Here is a 22,204-nt window from a genome sequence, read left to right on the forward strand (position 1 = left end):
TACTGGACATGCAGGCGTGTGGTGTTTTTCAGAGGTAAATCACAGAGCGAGCTCCGATCCCTTCTTGCTCAAGTCTCTTAGCCGTCTTGGTGAACATTCAACAGGCATGGAATGCAGTGTTGGGTTCAAGCGGTCAAATTGCAGCGGGTCAGGAGGTCAGAGAAATTTGGAGGCGCTAGCGCTGAGCAGAAGGAAAAGGGACTTGTCTTCATATTTGCCTGACGGTGGAGAGAGACTCCTTCTGGCTTTTTGTCAGAGATGTCAGTCTGTGATGCAGCTCAGCTCCAGAAGTTACATCATTCTCTTGTTGGTGAGTAACATTAAAGTATTATAACAATAATAATCATAATGCAATTGGCATGTTTGCCTTCATATACCACACACAAAGAAGCCTGTATATGGAAACATGTTGATGTGGACCTAGAAGGAATAATGTGCATCTCATGCTATTCATTTATAAATGCATAACTCTGAAAGTCCCAAACTATTCCACAACACTAATCTCATTCAAATCCAATTTTTTTTTACAGTACATGATCAGTAATAACTTAATAGAGGACATCCCGCATGTGTGTACCGATGTTGTTGGAACTGTTGTCCCTTACTATACTCCATCAATGAACGCTTCTCTGTTTATTACATCCACACTGTTGTTTATAAAGTTACAATCTTACTATTTGTTGTAATCTGTAATCTTTTTATCATGTCTCTGTACTGTCTTGGAAAAGAGATCTTGATCTCAACACACTCACTGAAGGTTAAATACAAATAATTGAAAATATAATGTTTGCATCAAAAAAGAAAACTTTTGTATTGTTTAATGTGTGATTTCCCGGTTGTAATCACATGTTTATTAGACACTGTTGTGCATTGCAAATGATTGAGAAAGTCCTTGTGTAATGTAGTGACAATGACTCAAACTGTTTACTTTAAGTTGTGTCCATAGATACAAACATGCTTCTATTATGTAATCTCTTGACACCTTTGTTAGTTTTTTAGTTATCACAGTCCTGAGTGTCAGCAGCTTGGCCCCGTGCTGCACAAAGAGGGCAGGAACTATGTCAAAGTCCACGTGCAGCGCTTTGAAGGGGGGCGGGGCTGCCAACTCTCAGCCTGCTGATCACATGCAGAAAGCGTGGCTTGTGTGATTGCTGCGCAACAAGCGGGTGCGTGGAATGCCACGAGGACGTGTGATGCCAGTTGTTGTGCACAGCACTTTGTCTATTATGGGTTTTTCTTCTTCTTCTTTTTCTCCCACTGCAAACTGCTGCCAATATTCACTTTCATCAGACAGAGCGCACACATGGTTCTGTGAGGAGAGGAGAGAGAGCACTCTGCTCTGAACCACGGAGATGACGATGATCCTTGTTTGAAATCTTCCACATGAAAGTTGTTATCAGACTGGGAGTATAGCCTATAGTGTGCTACAGTGTATACAGGCTGTACTGTGGGCTGCTGCAGACAGGAAGTGCATGTGCAACAAATCATTTCTGTGGGAAATGTAAGTGGGAGAGAATTGTGACTAAAGCAAGCAAGGAAAACAAGCAAATAGTCAGATTAATAAAATAATAAATACATATTTGTTCAAGGCTAACATGAACAATAATCATATATCCCCTTGTCATACAAATTCTATATCTAACAGTCCGATTCATTGGTGCGGTCGGCCGATATTAGCGTTAAGTAATCACGTAAGTTTACACGGAACTCGATAAATGCCGCTTTCTCATTTTCATCCAAAAATGTATTGGACATTAGACAACTTTATTTATTATTTGGAATTTAATATTCATTTTAAACATGTTTATTTATTTATTCAAGTGCAGACACAAAATTCAGTTCAGTTAAAATTAAAAACGGTCAACGTCAACATAGGCACACAGTAATCCACTCATTAGAACATGTGGTAAATACAAAATATTATTCACTGTCATCTGTTAAAAGTTTTAAAGAGAGTAATAACTATAATATAGTATAATATATATGAATAAATGAATAGTCCATGCAATGCAGTTTGGAGAGGCGGACCGTGTTACGGTTACTATTGTATTCCATCACTGTCATAAACTGGGAAAAACAGCCACAAATAAAACACATATCAGTCGACTTTTAATTTGGGTCATGCAGTTTTTACATTTGCCTGCCATTTTAGATGTATTATGAGAATCTGACAGTTTACTTATTTATTTATTTATTTTAAATTCAGCAGTTTATGTGTCCGTTGTCTATAAAACTGTAGAGAAGTGTTAAAAGGCGTCAGACTGTTGAACTCAAAATGTTGCATTTCCTTGTAAAAGCAGCTCTGGGTCGAGCAGCATGGATGACTCTCAGGCCTTCATCTATTCCTCGGCTATTGACAACCTCTCCCTTCTCAGTGAGCATGACTGGAGCTCAGCTCTCACTAGCGCTGCTAGTGGACAATCAGACACACACACCCACCCCGAGACACACTCGCATTTCTCATTTCTTACTTCTAGTCTAAATTAGATAGCGAGGCGAAGGGTCGGAGCTCACAGATCGCACGTAGGGTTAGTTTTGAGCATTAGCGCTAGTTACACGGCGAATCTGAAATTTCAACATGGAGTCCCCTCCAGATCCAGCGAGCGATCCGGGCAACTGCGCCTCGGAGCCGGCTACCCCTGTCAGGGAAACCCCGGTAAACCTGGAGACGCTCCGGAAAGCGGACCATCCAGCCCCGGTGCGAAGGCAGAGCTGCTCCAGCACCAACAGAGGTAAGAGCAGCGCATTCACCTTCATTTATTCGTGTTAAAAACACAGCGTGACACGTTATTATTATTTTTTTTTTTTTATAAATCAAACTTCAAAGATGATTGAAATCGCGTCTCCATAAATAACAGCACTCTGTCTTAAATGAACACAACCACAGTGACACGGCTGTGGATTTGGCACCGGCGCGGCTCTGTGTGCCGCTCGGCTGTGCTGTGTGTGTGTGTGTGTGTGTGTGCCTCGGTGTGTTCAGGCTCCACTGACAGCTCAAATTATTTAGTGGGGGGTGAAACGGTCACAGATGTCACATTTACTCTAACTGCAAGAAGAAATCAGTCACGCCAACAACTTAAAAAAACAACAACCCAGCAGCGGGATCGAGCTCTCCTTCGTGCCAAACGCACGCAGGCCAATGCGTTATTGTCAAAGTGGCAAAAGTGAACTTTTGGAAACTAGTGTATCGATCAGTTTTTCCCCCTCTCTCCCTCCTCTGTAGTGACATATCCGCCACTGCTGGTGACAGAGCAGCACACAGCGTCGTCTGCCTGGATTGCTTTTTTTTTTATTTAACCTCCCCCAGTTCACACGTTTGTGAGCATTTGTGCAGCTGTTATTGACTTTATTTTGCGCGCGGGGTCTGCGACCAAACATTACGCAAGAGTCCACGCTGTGTTACCAATTATCTTTCCCTCAAAGTGTGCGCGGCGGCTGCTTTTACGTGATTTATTCACCACCACCACGTCCCGTCCATGTTGTACTGTACAGACAGTAACCACACCCCCCTCCCTCTCCGTCTCCAGCACGCCGAGCTCAGCCAAGTTCAAAGAAACGCGATTCCTCTCTGTCATTCGTGACAGTTGCGATCCACGCACACGCGTGACAGCAAAAGCAGACGCGACAATTAAATCATTGCATTTCTTTCTCTCTTTTTTTCCTTTCTTTTTCCTCGCGTGTGCGCGCACTCTTCCTGTGCGCACGGGTATATTTAGAGTGTGATATGATGAATGTGGAATGTAAGCTGGTTATGTAACAGGTTTAGCCATAAACAGGCGAGCAACTGAGAGCAGAAATCACCAGCGTGGATCTTTTCCACTTCATACGAGAGTTCGCCCACTCCTCACCATCAACACACTGGTTCACATTTAATAATATTATGAAAAATAATAATAAAAAAGAGGCTCACTCCTTCAGCTCGAGCATTTATTTATACACACACACACACACAGCAGTGAAGGCAAATTCAACTGTGTGTGTGTGTGTGTGTGTGTGTGTGACTCTGCCACAGCACTTATGTAATCGCGAGGCAAAGGCAGGTAGTCGCGAGGCTTCGTGGATTGATTCCTTTATTCACAAGTCTGACTTTGAGACACTCCTAACCTGCTGACCCATATTCACCCCACCCCTTTATGCACATGATTAAAGTACGTCTGGGAAAGAGAAAGGCAGGAAAAAGAAGGCCTCTGCTCTGTTATGTAATGCTGAATGGGTGAAAAAAAACCACTCCAACATGTTCAGTGGGACAACATCTGCTGCTCCAGAGTTTCCGAGCAGAGAAAACTTTATTTAAAACCTTTCTGCAAGGAATATCAATGACTGAGAGAAAAAGTTTTGCAAACTTTTTTTCTTTGCTTGTTGCTTGTGAAACGTGTGTGAAATTGGTTATGATTCAATCCCAAAATTAAATTACAGAAAGCACTCGGAGCACAGACCTCTGCCGAGGCGGGTTTTGGGTTTCCCACAGTGTCAGTATGCACTCGCTTATCTGGAAAGGCTTGAGAATAGTTTTAATAAGAAAATCTGGACACATTGTCATTGTTTCTTCCTAAACTACATCACCGGGAAATGTTGTGAAAAGCCGTGCCTCACTTTATGAGTCATACAGCTCACAGACAGAATCTGAACTCTTAAAGATTAACGTGTGTATTCCATCACTTATTTTAAAAAAAAACAAAAAAAAACTGAAGTAACTTCCAGTAACTATTCGAAAATCACCTTGTTGTCACCTAATCCATTAAAACATTCAAGACTGTATATTTGATATTTGATACTGTAGAGCATTTAAGTGCAGAATCTAAGTTTGCCTTCTTAAAGACGTGGTGGCGTGTTTGCTTTATTAAATAACATGTATGTAATGCTCAGTTGTCCATTAACTGCAGGTGCTTTATTGCTGTTGCACATTTCAGTGCAGCGCAAACATAAAGCAATAAAAAAAGCTTTATGAGTCGGTCAGAGTTGTGTTGCAGACGGTTACAGAAGACGTTGTCGACCTCTTGGAGTTGAAACTCTGGCTGTAGGAGACGCACATTTCTTGTCCTGCATGCAGCGTGTTCACTGTTTTAACCCGGAGCTATTGAGGCTTACTTCAGTGTGGGTCAGAGGACAGGCCTTTAGAGAGCTTTGTGGATTAAGAAAGAGTGTTATTTTCATATCGCAACATCCCTTCAGTTTGCCACTTTGGAAACAATCAGTATCATGTAAAGCGGAGCTCGGCTTTAAACCTCACTGTTGCACTGGGAAGCTGTGAAGCAGCGGATCAGATAAGAGCTCCGGTGTCCTGGATCGTCTGTTAACGTGACACGAGTGCGTGTTGGAACACACCGTGGTGGTAGACTCAAGCGAGTGACGCTATACGCTTCATCTGTTACACTAAACAAATCCTCTGTGCAGGTGGAATTCATGTCCAGAGGACAAAATAACTTTCGAGAGTGCCTAAGTTGTTCCAGATGACGTGCAATGCGACATCTTACACAGCGCTGCAGTGCGTCATTTGATCTCTTGTGAACTTTTCACACCAGGCTGCGGCTTTCATCGGCGAGTGTCACAACATTTAATGGTATTGTCAACTGTTACATCATGTTATCGCTATCTTTTGTTATCGTTTCTCGGACGGCTTTGATTTCATAGAAAGAAAACAAATGGCACTTGACTCGACACCAAAAGAAAAGGCGGAGTATAAGAAGTCCTCTCTTAATGAACATGCAACCACGCTTTTCATCCAGCAATTTCATCTCTGGGCTGTGAAATGAGATCTCTTGGTCCGAGTGGCAGCATTTATTTAGTTGTTGTCGACACAAGATGGATGAGGTGCAGCGGCACAGAGGCCTTATACAAAATCTTAGAAAGCCGGGAGGTTGGCGTGCACGGGTCTTGCATGCCACTGGAGTGGACAGCGACATTATCGAGGCTGTGGCATTCTCAGATTCAGTGAATCAGGGCTCCCTGCCCACCAGAGAGCACGGAGACACCGGCACGAGCTTAAAGCTGAGCCTTCAGCACAGACAGATATCCGGGAGAGGAACTCCATTAGGGTTCTCTCTTGTTTTGTTTTTGGCTGGCTGCCCACAACACTGTTGAGTTTCAAATGTATTTCCTAAATGTGGGAATTGCGATAATATCCTTTTAACTCCTTTATTCATACCTGTCAGAAAGTTACATTTCCTCTGCTCAGCATCTGCCAGTGTTGTTACGTAGACTCAGTTGAGACTTTGGCACCACTAACTATGAACAAAAAGAAAAATCCCATGTTCCTATATGAGCCTCAAAGGTCAGATTACATTTGAGCGGCAGTATATTATCTTATCTGGGGAGGATGTACCTGTGAATGTCAACATAACACCACGATTGCAGTTGACTGAGCACTAACTGAGATGTTGTTCTGTCTTTGTTGCCAAATAATGAAGGAAAGCTGTAAAATGATGACATACAAATCAGCCTCAGCAAAGTTAAAGTCATTTATTATTCTATATTTCTTTTCATTTAGTGCTACACTATGTGTACATGCATGCAAAAAGTCTTACTTGTGATATAAATGTCACAGTTTTACTTGTAAACCACTATATTCCTCATCTTTATTTTTCTAAATCCAGCTGCTTGGTGAGGAAACTTGTTAAAGTTTTGAAAAAAGACAAAAACAACAAAGACAACAAGCTTTTCTCATTTAATGAGACCTTGTAAAAATCTTTTTGGTGCATTTTATTTTTAAATGCAGCAGCCATTTCAGTGTTTGAGCTCCACTGGTCAGAGTGTAAGGCAGTGGCTGACGGTCAGATTCTTGGTCAGGCAGTTGTAACCACTCTGGTACAGTAATGCTGCCGCTGTGGTGTTTCCCCTGGATTTTTTTAAGGTTCCCTTTTTAAAACAATAACTAAAGCATTTAATTGACTGTGTTATTTAAGTGTTATCTAATTTTATGAGAGGAAGGCTGCTTTGTACATGCTCTGCCTAGTGAAAGTCAACCCTCTGACAGGACGTTGCTGGCAAATACGGTACAATTACATGGAACCAACACTTTCAGTTCAAGTTATTCAGTATAAAATCTATTTGATTTGAGTATATGGTGCATGATATCACGGAGAATACGTGATTTTACGAAAGGTTCAAGTGATTTGAGGCCATGTGCTTTTAAACAGTGCTGAGGTTGGACAGCATTTAAAAATGGATGCTTAAATTAAAACACTACAGGAGTGCACTCCTCACGGTGTAGTTGATAATCATCTATTGGATGTACTATATAATGCAAGAAATGCAATGTGAGCCCTAATTGACAAAAAAACAAAAAACCCTAAAAAGTCAAACTTAACCTAGACCAAAATCAGAAAGTTTTTATCCAGCGGGACAGCTCATTTCGGAGTTTGAATCACCAGTGGCTTAACTGGGGCTGGCGAGGAAGTTTCAGCTGGTGACAGACACCAGATTTGATGTGAAATCTCCAGTGGTGAACGATAGCTCAGATCTGTGGCCTATTTACAGAAGTTTGTATCTTCGATAGAAAAGTCTGAATAGTAATGACCGGAAATACTCCAGATGCATTATTGGAGGGCGTTAAAGGAGTCTAAAATTAATGAAGTACACAGTGACCTAAGCCCTGGTGTCGTGTGGCTCTGTGCCTCTCTGATGTGAAAGCGTCCCCTTTCAGAACAGGGTCTAAAATGATCACTCGGAGGGATCCTCGTGCCACTTTATATAGGACTGAGTCTCTCACATCTCCATCACTGTGGAGGCTGCAAAGCTCGGGCGCAGGCAGCTAAAGCCCAAACTCCAGGAACGTTGGATCAGCAGTATCTGACAAACCATCACCCGATAGCCTTTGAACACAACCATACTGGGCACACGCTGTACTGTACGTCCATGCGAAGCTGTCACTGTTGTATTTGAGACTGTGGCTGTGTGTGAAATGTGTTGTACTGTGTTGAAAAGTGTCGGAGCGATCTCTTGGCCACAGGGGCTCTCCCACACACCGTGCTTCTTTAAAACAGGAAGAGGTAACGTTGTAAAATCTAAAGTGTGTTATTCTAACAGGAAACCTCAAGAGCCTCTTAACTAGTATTTATCTAGCCTTCTGTGGACTAAATGGCCCGACGCTGGAGCTCTCTTAAAAGGACTCTGTTAAGTGGGGTGATAGAAAATCAGATTAAGACGAGTGAAAGTGAAAATGTGTGTAACACGTTGTCGCACAGAACAAAGAACAGTAGCAAGGCAGACAAATCAGTGTGCTTCCTCTTTAGTGAGAGTAATGCAATTTTACTTTAACAAGGTCTACGTGTATGGATTTATGTGATATAACTACAAAAATCAAGACTCGAGAAGATGGAAAATATTGGTTGTGGTCCATTTTGCATAATAAAAACCACATTTTGGACATTACAATATAAAACATTGCAAGAGAGGAAAGATTTTCCTTGGTTCTGTGCAGGGTCACAGAGCTGCAACCACAACAAAAGTGCAGCATTTCATAAAGTTCATTTGTCACCGGAAATAAACACAAGCACAACAACTTTTGGAGACATCGAGGATAAAACAACTTGAAAATCAGTGTCATTTCTTGTGGCTTGATTATTTATATTGGAATAACAAGTGCAACTTAATCTCATAAATAAAAAAGGCAGAGATACAGATCCGTCCCCTCCAGGTACTGCCGCCACTTAATCGAATTAGCTCCACTCTCAGGCTTGACGGGCTCTTCAAACACACCCCTGGTGACTTCTGAGTGCCGATTACAATCAGCTACTATTTTCAGCCTTTGATTAAAATCTTGTGAGGTTAGACTGATTTCTTTTTTTCTTTTTTCTTGAGAGTAGAAGCAACTAATTATTAACATTGCGTCCCATCACTCTTGTTTTTTTTATTATTATTATTCTTACCAGTTACACAATACCTCTACACATTAATGAAGTCCAATGTCTTTGTGTGAACCTTTTGTTGCTTGATTTCAGTGAAATGTCTCATATTAGTCAGTCAGTGTGTTGTGTTATGTTGTGTTGTGCGCGTGTGTGTGTGTGTGTTCCACGCCGTAACATCTTGTCTTTACCTGGTAAATGGTAACACAAGTGATTTCCTCACATGACAGACGACAATAACGGACATCTTTGTACACATAAAATAAAAGAGGACGATCACAATTGTTCGTGCCTCACGCAGTGTGTCGCCGAGTCGTCGCAGTGTCCTCGTCAAAGAGAAATCCACTCTTTTGTTACTTTGAAAAGGCGGCTTTTGAATATGAATATGTCACTAATGAATATTTTTCTTCTCGCGCGTGTGCGTGTGTGTGTGTGTGTGTGTGTCTGTAGATTGATTACTGTGCGAGACGTAGTTCGAGTGCGGCACTGTGGGCCTCAGTCGGCGCCGCTGTGCTGCTCCCTGACAGTGATTGAAAGACAGTCACTCTTCACAATGTATGACACATGAATCCTGCTCTCCTTCACAGACAAATATCATCTGTCTGATCAATCAATGTTTGCGGCTTTATTTCACTAATGCACTGCTTAAGAGGCAATAATTAACTGCGGCGCGCGCGGTTGTTAAAAGCCTATTTTTAATGTGACAGACCGAAATAGACATTCAGAAATCGGGAGCTGAGGACCTCCGGTTGATGTTGATTGTCACACGTTGACGTACCTCGTACATAAACTATGTAAACTCATCGTTTAGAAACTTTATTTTTTTTTTATTGCACAGCGATTCCTGTTGCTTTCAAGCCGTGCAAAAGTTGCGTTTTCTATTTTCAGCCGTTTCTATTCAGCCTTTTGTTGAGGTGGTAACTTAGGCTGCTTAATTGAAATATACTTTAGTGTGAAATATACTGTAGTAACAGTTCAACTCAGGGAATATTCATTCCATGTCATCTTGAGTTAAACAAGTGTGGCTTGTGATGCTCATTAATTTCTGCTTGCTCCACTTGCGGTGTTTGGGCTCTCTTCTCTGGCTCGGTGCCACAGTGTCTTCTGAAAGAGCCACTTCATCTCTGTCAGGGGCAGGTGGAAATTTGCTGCACACTTCTAATTGGACAAAGTGCCTTTCAAACTCCAAGCCATCATACACAGATCACATTATCATACAGAGCAGGTGTCAACAGAGGTTTTTCACCTCCCCTGGTTTTTTTGCCTCCTGCTCTCCTCTGCCTCCTTTGGTCAACTTATATTCTCTGTGCTGTGTCGCTTCCTAAAGTCCCTGTTGCCTTGTGTCCCAAGGCACAACAAGCCTTGTTCAGATCCATTACAAGAAAGTGCACTTGGTATTTTGTCTTGTGAGCTTTTATTTTGCAGTTTTCAAAAAGCACACTTATTTTGCTTGGTAAAGATGTTTGAGCAGACCCTTCCTTTGCTAAGAGCCTGAAATGGAAACGGTTGTTTTATGTTTCAAATGCAAAAAAATCATTTGCCCTAGCCGGAGGGAGAATCTGAGGCTGTGGGCTATCGCTCATAGGGGGCTTTAAGGTCAGCAGTGTAGCTCAAGGCCAGACCTCTGTGTCCTTGTAGAAGTAGTCAGCTCGTCAGATCAGTTCTACATCTAACAGGTAAGCGGCGAGAAGAGCCGCGTGTGGACTGATGCAATTTTGTCAGTTTAATTCGGTTAAAAGCATAACTCATGAATTTTGAATGGGCCAGGGAGGGCGAAACAGACTTGTGATTGATGTCAGAAAAACATCGTCCAAACACGGGCAGATATTACTTACAAAGTACAAAAGACTTTCTGTTTGTCTATTAATCATAGAGGAAGTGCTGAAAAGTGAGCTACTGCTCTTTAAGGGTGCGTTTGTGTAGCAATTAGAGGATATACTAATTTACACTTTTGATGTGAAAAGTGTGAGCATAAACTGAGGGAGAAGAATGGATGATGTTTGAAAGATTGAACAAGTGCAAAGTGCAATGTGTTGTTTCTGTTATTGATCATCTGTGACTCATTGTTTGAGTTGGTCAGTGTCAGCTGGGATCAGTGTTAACTAAGTTTATTGGTTACATTCATGAGAACTGGAGTTGTATTGTGCATGAAACCTGACACTGGCATTCTTTCTACTCCTGCTCGATTAGGACCCGAGGAGAAAGCGCGGCTTATGGCTTAACCTTATTAACACGTAATCACTACTCTGGCCACACATTGGGCAAACATTGCAAAAGGAAAAATATTTTTTCAAAAAAATGAGTATACACTTAATGCCGATCTTGTACGCTTGGCATCGGAGCAGATGTGTTATCCCATGCTGATTTCATTCTGGGCAAAATTAAGTGCACAAGAGAGATTGATGGTGGTGTCCCCAGTCAGACAGATAACACCTGATTCTGCCTGCAGGGGGCTGGTCCAGTACACTCCACTTCTGCACCTCAGATGCTGTGCTGAGGTGGTGAACCATTCCTTCACTCAGTGCAAATTCAAGGCCACATTCAGAGGTCGATCCCAGGACGATTGTACCAACGTGGCCCTGAGCACTCTGTATCACATGATCCATGCATCAGCCACACCTGGGAGAAATACACACATGCAAGGGGGTCATTTGTTTAACACAATTGCGTCACATATCTGGGTGCGCTCGGTGCACGCACGGTTGAAAGCGAGCACGGAGACGGTCGCGCACGGATGCACGAGTGTTAATGAAATGCTGCCCGTGAGCATGGTTTACAAAGTAAGTCTGTCTGCACGACTGCACCCTTTGCTGTGATCTGTTGTTGATGTCACGTAGATACTGTAATACACCGAGTTCCAGTGTTGGCCATGGCCCAGAATTTGGGGCTGTTAGAGGTCATTAACAATACTTTTTAAAAATAGTTTTGTACAAAAAAAAAAAAAAAGACGATTTATGATGTGTTGTTCTTTTGTAATTTAATCTTTTTATATACAACTTGGACTGAGTACCGATTTGTTGGGCGGCAGAAGATTTCTAAGAATTGTATGTAGGCTTCAGGATGTTTGGGAACGGCTTCTGTCATCACTGATGTGAAAAAGTGTGCGCTTGAGGAAACACTTTGTAAACGAGTGCAGCGAGGCATGAGAGGTAGTGTTTTATAAGTAACGCATACGTCATATTTTGAATAACATTCAATTGGATGTTCTTCTCAATGATAGTGACATCTAAAAATAAAGCTGCACATTCTACCAAATGTTCCCAAGCACGTCTGGGAGCTATGGTGGCCTTCTTTGCGTCCAATTCAGAACGTGAAAAGCCCACTATGACTGTTAATTCATTGGGTCTGCTGTAGAACCATGGCCGCTCAAGATGGTGGCCTTTGTGAAGCAGGGTCCTTGCTTAAAGTGCACATAAAAGGCTTCATCCTCGGGTTGGGTCATTTACAGCCTTCGGCATCCACAGAGAGCTACTTTGCATTTCTGCATGTGTGTGCATTTCTGGTTTCATTCATATTGTTGCATGCACACTCATTCTCACACTCCACCTTTTCGCGTCAATTTCTCGCCAGGTGTATTTCCTTGTATTCGTCGAGTTGTAAATGTGGGCACTGGCGGACTTCATCGCATAAACTCAAGCAAGTTTCCATGGATTTTCCGTCTTCTTTTTTTGTCTCTTTTGGCCAAAAGAAGTGTTTCAACAACTGGAGTGGAAGGTGTTCTGCTATAGGGAGCATGCGCAGTGGGTACTAACAGTTCACGCAGACTCAAACTGATTAGTTACCAAAAATGGATACTTGACTCGAGGTTGTTAAGAACCTAACATGTAAAAAGAAATTAAAATACGAGTACATGTTTACTTTGACTTCATGTTAAAGATAAAATACAGATTAGATGCTACTGTACACATGAGAAATATGCCAAGCCAAATATTAAATACAGCCACCCAAAAATGTTCTGTGTGTAAGTCGTCCGACAGCAAGGTACAGTGCGAGGTAGCGTATCACAAATCTACCACAACTTTGCATGCAGTCATTTGAGAACTCTGTGTATATGTGTGTGTGTGTGTTTGAATACTTCTCAAGTAGTCACAGAGGAAGTCATTTGATATTCTTTCTCAGCCCTAATACCAAGCAGAAATTCACGTGTGGGGTATTTTCATCAGATTTGAATCAGTGAAAATAGTAAATAGTACACTTCAGACTTGGTCAGACAGGAATGCGTCTTGAAGGCGTCGTTGTTGGCAATTGCCTGGGTCTTTTCACACAGTTTTCCAATCATGTACAGACCAAATATTTATTGATTTAACATAAAAAAGCAATTGAATATGATAAAAATAACTATTCATAATGACATGTTACTGTACTTGACTGCTTCCTGCTTTGAATATGCCAGGGAATGTATGAATATAATCACAAACCTGTCACTTTTAAAACCATTTTGGTGCTGTACATTATTTACCAACCTCCTAACCCAAGGATGCTTTTTGTGTCCCTGTGAATGAAAGAATGCGGCTAAATCGCCAAACGCGTTCAACGTAGCCAAACAAATTTCCGTTTTTCATTCAATAAAAAGGCGTGCGGCACAGTTTCCCAGTGTGTGAAGCAGATGGTGAAAGGCGAGTGTATAATAGATCTCAATATTAACTGCAGCACACGCTGGGCGTGTTGGTGGATGGCACACAGCAGAGTAAAGGAGAAGCAATGACCTTCTGTCCCATCATTTACCCCCTCGTGCCCCACATACTGCTCTCAAATTACTTTGTTTTAGCCAATTAAAGCAGCCGGCTGAGCATCAAGTGGGCTGCCATTTTTCGCTCACCTGGACCCATGTGACATTATGGCGCTGTCATTGGGAGAGATAACTGTGAGTGGGAATCTCCATGGCACCGTGCCACCTTAGACCCCACTGTGTTTCCTGAGATTAATGCATCGAGTGTGTCTCGCCCCCTTCTGCAACGCTGTCTGTCAGCTCTCTCACCTGCAACCGACGTGTGGTCAGGCCACGTTCCAGAGCAAACTGTACGTGTGCCGCTCGCGACGCTTTCATTACCTCTGGAGCAGACAATGATCCGTGTCTTAATGTGCATGGAATCTACAGTTATTAAGTTGCCTTGTTGCTGATCAAGATACCATATGCTGTGAAATGGCTCTCCATCCAAATCCATTAATGGCTCAGTTACAGAAAGAAGGACCTCAGACACAACAATACCATGGCACGGGATGAGTGAAGGACTGGAGTGTGTGGTGTTTAACAGCCATACGAGCACAGATTATGTGCTTGAAGGGGCTGAATTGAGTGCCAGCAGTGACAGTTGGGCTGGGAATTGAGTGTGCCTGGGACGTGCGGCTTGACTCCGCTTGGAAACACCACTGGGTCTGGGGCTCATCTCTGTAGTCCTCCGCCTCCCTGCTCCCGTAAAGGCATTGTAGCCTGTCGTTTGCTCCACTTCACTGGGGAATGAACGGGCCCCTGCTCCCGCTTGATGAGCACTCACTAATGGCTGCTTCTTTGAAAGCTGATGGGTCTGTTTGAGGAGGAGTGTCTTTTTACTTCCCTCCAGCTTGCCTTGGCTTGGCATTCGTCGGGCTGCCTGGCTTTGCTGTCCTGCCCACATGATGGCGCGCCAAGGGGCTGAAACGTCTGTCATTTGTTTTACTTTCAAATAAAAGTTGATGATTTACCAATAAAGAAGTAAAAATAGTCTTTTGATGATGTCTGGGGGCATATGGAGAAAGTGTTGCAATCATTTTTTCGGGACTTTGTCAGTGCTGTAAATAATTAAAGACTAAATAGATTTATCTTTCTACTTCTTTGTACCTCCTCTGATAAAAAAAAATCATGTGGCCACAGTTTTCTTTAAAGTGAACAAATTGGTATATAAAATAAGAGACATTAAAATATGGACTTGTATACTTGAGGGTATTCTACCATCTGATTTTTGTATCAATGTATGAATTGGATTAAAGTGAATTGTGATTTAATTGGCTTAAGATACAGAGTGATTTCATGACAGCCAAAAGAAATGGTTATATCCTTTTTTTTTTTTACATAAGAAAAGATATTTTTACTGTGTGTGTAGCAATATTGCTGACAAGATGTATGCTTTGCACAGCTTAGAACTGGAGGGGTCTGTAATAACAAAATCAGCAGCTGTGTTTGAAATCTGGCCCCTTGACAATTTGCATACTTTTTACAAGCTGTTATTCCTCTTTATCTCAGAAACGCATACAAAAAGAAAATGAAAGATAACCACGGCCATCCTAAAGGTAAAGAGTGGGCGTGTGTTTTTCAAAGCCGTCTACACAATAGGAACTTGGAAATGATATCTTAACATTTTATTTGTACAGTTTGTGGATAGGGGAAGCTGACATTTATCAGCACTCATTTACATTTAACATTTAAGCATTTAGCAGACGCTTTTATTCAAAGCGACAAGAGGAATAATCTACATGGAAGTATAGTCTTAAATAGCTATACATATAAGCATCTACTGTAATGTAAAAATGGACGTCTTCCCATAATGACGCCTGGAGATTTACGATATGTTGGAGCACTCACTCTCAGTCACACTGATGTGCCCCTGATTTTATTGTCTATTTCCCTCTAATTGGGGACAACGTTTACACAATGAACACCATGTTCTATTGAGGAACACCTGTAATTACAACCATTGACACCATTAGCACCTCAGGCAAATGGTTATTGACATTATAAATCAACTAAGAAGTATAGGCTCAGTTATTTTTGCAACAAGTGGAGTCGCCCCCTGGTGTCTGCCTCTGTCTTACTTCCCAGGCTTCACTCTCACTTCACAAACTGGAAAGCGATGTCCATTTTTACAAGCAGTCTGTGGCTGTGCTACCCTAGACCTCTGCCCTGTGTCTCCACCCCAGAGGGAGCTGTTGTTCCTGTTGCCCTCCTGTACCCGGCTCCTACTTCTGTTGAGTCCATTAAGAAGTTGGAGTTGTCCTTGGGAATCTCCTCTCCGCAACTTCTCTCGTCTACTCTCTTCAGTACTCTTTTTTCTCCCCCTCGCTCTCTCCCTCTCTGTTTCACGTGCACTCTTTTTTTTTTTTCCTCTCCCCCACTTGAAAGTGGGGCGAAGGTCAGAGTGGCGAATTTGATATAAGAGCTGACGTGCTTCCGTGGAGCACCTTGTCAACCCAAAACAATAGGTCTGCAGGAGCTGTTGTGCCGAATAAAGTGTGTTTGCATATTCCCAGAGAACTGTCCTCTGTTAGACATTCCCAAAAGAGATGAGAACATTTGTCTGCATACATTTGCACTGGTCCTGGCCTAGTAGAAAATGGAGGTTGAAGAGACATGAATTAATTTAACGTGTGAGCAAATAAGTTATTTCACCCGGGAGATTGAAAAAGTCATCCAATTTGCATGTTGGGACCTTTATACTTGTGATATTTGATTTGGTCATTAAATGCTCAAATGGTTTCCTTCACTGGTCTGTTCTGTTCAGCCTTGTGTTAATGTAAATGAAAGCTCTTGTTCTAACCCTACATATAATGTTACAGCTCTATTAGGCCGATCATAACGTCGATGAAGGAGTAACAGATGAACACAAAAGGAAGCATCTGGCTGTGGCGTGGGACAGCGGTGTGAATAGTTTTAATTGGATCTGATCTGTTTGCCTCGGTGATATCGCGGCACTGCCTTGTGTTATGAAACAGGTCAGACGGAACCAGTCGGGTCCAGATATGCGGGCAGGTATTTTCTATTCTGATGGAAGACATATAATAATGAGGGCATGACAATAAATCAGGTTTCGTGTTCCAAGGGTATGAAAGTTTATTTTATTTCTAGAGACGTGCTGGAAATGAGCTAGAAAATGGATTTATTATTTTCTGCTGTCACAGATTTCCGACCAACCAGTCGTCGCTGCTGTCACAGGCGGTTTCACCTCAAATTTAATTCATTTGTATATGACATTTTAATTGGAACACAATTCCCATTAATTGAACAAATTAGAGTAAGTCTGTTGGGGGAAAGGTAATCTGCAGGAGAGTGATGATTTGGAATGCACTATTTAGAATTAAAACAGCTGCGTGGCTTTGTTTGTGTGGCATACAGTTTGAGGCATGCAGCGTGCGCAGCCTGTGCGCCTCCGTGGCACTCGGGGCACATATTGTCTTCATTAAAGGCAATTAAGGAGTAGGTCAATTTAGTCTGCTTGACTGATTGGAGCAATGCATGACTCTCTATGAAATGGTTTTGTTTTCATCTGCCACGGCTCCGTGGGCTCACTCAATCACCCGAGCAGCAAATATAATCTGTTACTGTTTTATTCATGTGTACATGTCTCGGTAAGTCATGGCAATATCACTTAAAACGCTGTAATTTTGTTTGTATTTCTGTGCGTGCCCATGTTTGGGTTTTCATGCTCGTGTGCTTTATCTCCGCACTCACGCCGCCTGGATGCTGATGACTTGCTTTCTGATTAGCAACGAGAAGTGCTTCTCACCCCGCAGCCTCAACCGCTGTGAGCAATCAATTACACTAATAAAAATTGCCTTAAATCAGTGTGGTTGATTCCATAATCATTTGTGGATACAGGAATGTTCCCCCAAATCAAACATGGAGATACTGCGAGGTTTCGGGCGGAATCTAAGTTGCTGTGCCGCTAATGTTTGTATTTCAACTTTGCATAATTAACCTATTGTGTTTTATCCTCTTCAGTTCATGTGGTTTGCCGGCTTCCGCGCTGTTGTGTGTCAACATGCGGCACGAGTGCGCGAACCTCACAGTGCTCTTCAATTTAAATAATGCCCAAGTTTTCATCAACCGTCTAATTGTTATTAAATTGAAATATTAGTTATGATTTTGATATGAGCAAATTTAATAATGTTTTTGCAATCTTACACAAAGGGGGGTGGGGGGAGGGGTTGGGAGCCCTAATCACAGCTCTTTGTGGTCAAATGTGGAGGAAAAGCTGAGAAAGAGAAAGAGAGCTAGACAGAGGGGGCTCCTCAATTGTGGGACCAGTGGGAAAAGTTCCCCCATGCTTGTCAAAGTTTGAGCAAGTTCAAAATTGATGGAGCCCACAGGCAGCTCTGCTAATTTTAGTTGAAATCACCTAAGTGGTTTGGCTAATTTATCCAGGCTCCTCGGCCGCAGCCCCTGGTTTCTGGCTCTGTCTCGCCCCCTCCCCCCTCCCACTCAGATATATCCACTAAGCGTGAAAGTACCAGGAGGTGACGGCGGTAACAGAAGGGTATTTTGTGCCCAGCTGATTTGCGGAGCACTGGGTGATTTCAGTCTGTGTCGTGCAGTGCGTTTGGATATTATTTGACCCCTAATGACGAATAACCCAGGTTCAACATATTCCATTAATGCTTCATACTCTTTTTAGTGTTTAATATTACAACAAAATTAAGCGACATATGAATTTGAAAACCCATACAAAAACAAATACAGTTCCATGCCGTATTTCCTGATTGTTTTTGATATATTTATTTTTCACATCCATTCTCATGGAGAATTGATTATTTTAATATCAGGAAATGATTTTGCTGTTTTGCCAGTTGAATAAGTTGACCATAATAAAACATATTAGTTAATATTATTAATAAAAATGATGTATGGAACAGGTTAACCCCAGGTTTAGCGGAGATGTTTGTGTGAACATATTACTTTGATTACTTGTGTGATGTTATGCATTTTGTTAAGTTCAGACACATTAACTGTCAGAAAACTTTGGCTGCATCCACCAACAAGATTAGCAGAAAGATTGTGAATTTGGAAAAAAAATAAAATTATGCAAATAAATAAGAAGGCACTTGAATAAGTTAAATAAGGAAAATGAAGGTAAATGTCTCCCACTGCTACTGTTTCATGCTCCCTGCATTGCTGCTGCTGATGATGATGTCTTTATAACCAATGCTGTTGCGGCCTCCCTCTGTCGTTGACGTGAGATTCCATACAGAATAATGAGCGAATTACGTGATTGCTGGGAAATACAATGTCCAAGATCTGTGACTCGCCAAAGAAAATGACAAAGCCTGGCTTGCCCAAGATCCCGAGGACAATCGCTTGTCCAGATGCAGAGCGTGCTGCAAATAAATACAAGTGGACGCCATGGGCGAAGTGGCTCTTACAAGTTGCAGTCCCATCGTATGCTTTGTCAGCACATTCAGTCCTTGAATTTGAGGGAATTGGCCCTGGAAAGCCCTCGACAATTCCTTGAATTTGATGTCAACCACTGTGTGGGAACTCTGGATTAGATTTATGCAATGCCATTTTTATTGCAAGTGTCTTTATCTAACCATTTTTTATTGGAGTTGTTACTAGAGAGAACATTTTGGGGCAGTGTGCAAGGGAGGTTTTAGCAGCCCTGTGTGCGAGCCAGCAGGTTTTGGCAGATGAATGTGGGGGTTTACGTGCCAAGCACATGGTCAAATTGCAAACAATGAGGGGCTTATGGATTCTCTTTATCCAACAATGACTGAGATGATACCTACAATGTTAGAGCTCTTATGGGCCCTTTTAAGAAATGCTGATGCACAAAAATGTTCAGCACTTCTGCGAGCTGCGAAAATGTTTCCAAGCGTCGTGTACGGCGTATAGATGGGAGTTCACAAGCTATACGTCATTAGCATATTCATGTTTTTTCACCATAGATGTAGCGTAGCATTGCTGTGTCTTGTTTGCGTCACTTGTTATCATATGAACAAAGAAAAAGCGTCCTCCAAGTTTGTCAGCCTCCCCGGAACAAAGTGGAGCATCAACTCTCTGTGTTAGAAAAAGTGAATGATATATGGATGAAATATGATGTAATAAAACAAAACCCTAATGGAATAGTTATACTGCATACTGGCAGCCTAGAAAAAATATCTGCAGAAGTGAGACTTGGTGTGGAGGATGTTGCTTGAGTCTTTAGCAGTGATCTAATAATGAGTTCCACAGATGGGTTTGTTGGCTGAGGCTCTGCTGAGTCCACCGTGTATGCAGTAGAGAGTGTCAAAGTGTCTCCTGTGCAGGATTGTCTCCAGGTTTGGGGAATGGATGCCGTGTGCCAGACATGCTGGCAGTCGGTGGGCCTTCTCTCTTGCACTACCTGGGCTGGAGCTCCGCCAGGGTTAATTATAGAGGAGCTCCAGAGTCTGGTGTCACTAAGGATGGTCGACAGAATATTGTCATACTGCCATGTCCTATACAGAAAAGACAAGAGTAAAAGCACAAATGCTCAGTCGGAGTTTCAGCTGCATTTTTCTCCTCCACAGTCATTTCACGCCAGGTCTGAAATGAATAGCTGCCAAACGACAAATGGCTGGTAGAATGTGTTACAGGTTAATCAGCGATATCACCCCAATGCAATCACTTATACCGAGGCTGTACAGTGTATATCTGCCATGGCTGCACATTTAAGTGCAAAATAATAGACATCACAATATGAACAAGGGCAGTGCTCTAAGTGATATGATTAAGACAAATGTGTGACAAGATGGCATTCGATGCCAGAAGGGATGCCAAATAATGACAGAAAATAATGACAGAAAATGACACTTAAGACGCAAAAATGACCATTTGTTTGTTTGTTTTTAGACCATAGCATGCAGCTTTAATATCTGCGATACATCTTTGACATATTTTGGTCATCAGATCAATAATTTCTTCTCTGTACGACCTCTATCTATAACAACACCTCATGCCTCTAATCCTCTGGGGACCTCATTCATGGTTCACTCTTCACTGACCTGCAGGCCACTGTATTCACCACCACCACCAGAGCCATGTTTTCCAATATTAAGACCTTAAGTCAAACCTCGTCATACATATTGCCACAAGTTCTTAACACTGTCACACTCTGCAGAATATGACCCTTTAGACAAAATGTGACAGAGACGTTTCTTTTACCGCACTCCTTCAAACATGATACACAAATTAACTTATGGCCAAAGTACACTGAATTCTTATTTGAATGGTAATGATCTCCAGGGGATGAACCTCGGTGGTTTCAATTCCTCCACCCTCACAGCAAGGGTTCCACTCAAACTATATTTTTTCTGTGCGTAAACAAGAAAAACCCATTTGAACTTTAAAGTTTAAAGACCTATTTTGCAGAGCCACCCCCGGGGCCAATCTTTACACCGGCAGCGTTGCTCCGAAGACACGTTTGTTTGTCGTTAACGGCGTAATGTTTCGTGTCGTGATGGACAGTACTCCTCGGAGCTACTGGTGGGGCTTCAAACACTTACTTTTGTTAAGTCTACCAAGACACCCACCTCCAATCACATTCAGAGGTGTAGCTAAAATTGGTTTGCGAGAGCAACACATTTGTCATCTGAGAATTTTCAAGGTCTTTTACAAAGTTTCCCAAAGTGAACAGTGGAGACAAAAAGAAAAAAAAGCAAAGAAAAAAAGTTGTGGATATATCGACTCCTATCTGGCTTTTCTCTGAAGTAAAAGTGTGCTACTTCCCTTTTTTTAAACTTAGACAAGTGTCTAGTCATGGCAAGCTGGTGCACAATGGCCTAGAAAAAAAAGAACAGCTTGTGTTGCTGAAGTTTCCTCCCCTGTCTAGTTATTTTTACAATGCCCCATTTCCGCCATTGTTGTGGCATTGTTTTGACCTTACGCGGAACAATTTTCCCAAGTCAAATTAGCTTTCACCATTCAAAGAAATGTTGTAATATAATGGTTTGACGTTTCTGCCTGTAAAATAGAAAGAAATGGAGAGCCATGCCACTGGGGTTAATAATATTCCGCTTCTTCAACAAGTACCTTGGGATCCCAAGTGTCCTTGAAAGCACGCAGCATCTCACTTACGCTGGGCATCTTGCAGCAGTGGTGGGTAATAGGGTTCTACTTCCCCAACACTTTGCACACACTGCATGAGAGTCACATGCTTTCTCTCCCAGTTGCATTAACGAGCGGTGGTTGTATAAAGAAAGCGAAAATACTGCTCCGGCTGTTGTTTGTCAGGCTAACTTGAATTACAACAGATTTTCTGCTTGCCATTGCTTGCATCACATAATCTTCTTTGTACATAATAATAATAATAATAATAATAAAAAAAAAACATTTACTGCAAGAGATCAATAGCAGCTCATCAGTTGTTCGAAATGCACCAGCGTGAGAACCGAAGTCAGCCTTCATGCAAGTCAATGAGCACCTGGAGTGCTTTTCCCAGAGGCTGCTAAGTGTGCATAGCAAGGGACTACCAGGAAACTGCAGCAAGGTCTCACAACCATGCTTTGATAGGACAGAGTCAGGGAGGCTTCGTGTGGAGATGATGGGCCCACCGAGGTTTGCACCACCTGTTTGTTTCCCTTCGCCTGAGCAGGGCAGATCTTACACGCTGTTCTGTGCCCGGCCTGCTGGGAATTGGGGCGTTAGGTACAACAAA

This window comes from Solea senegalensis, linkage group LG10 (genome assembly GCF_019176455.1).
Source record: "Solea senegalensis isolate Sse05_10M linkage group LG10, IFAPA_SoseM_1, whole genome shotgun sequence".
Lineage (NCBI taxonomy): Eukaryota > Metazoa > Chordata > Actinopteri > Pleuronectiformes > Soleidae > Solea > Solea senegalensis.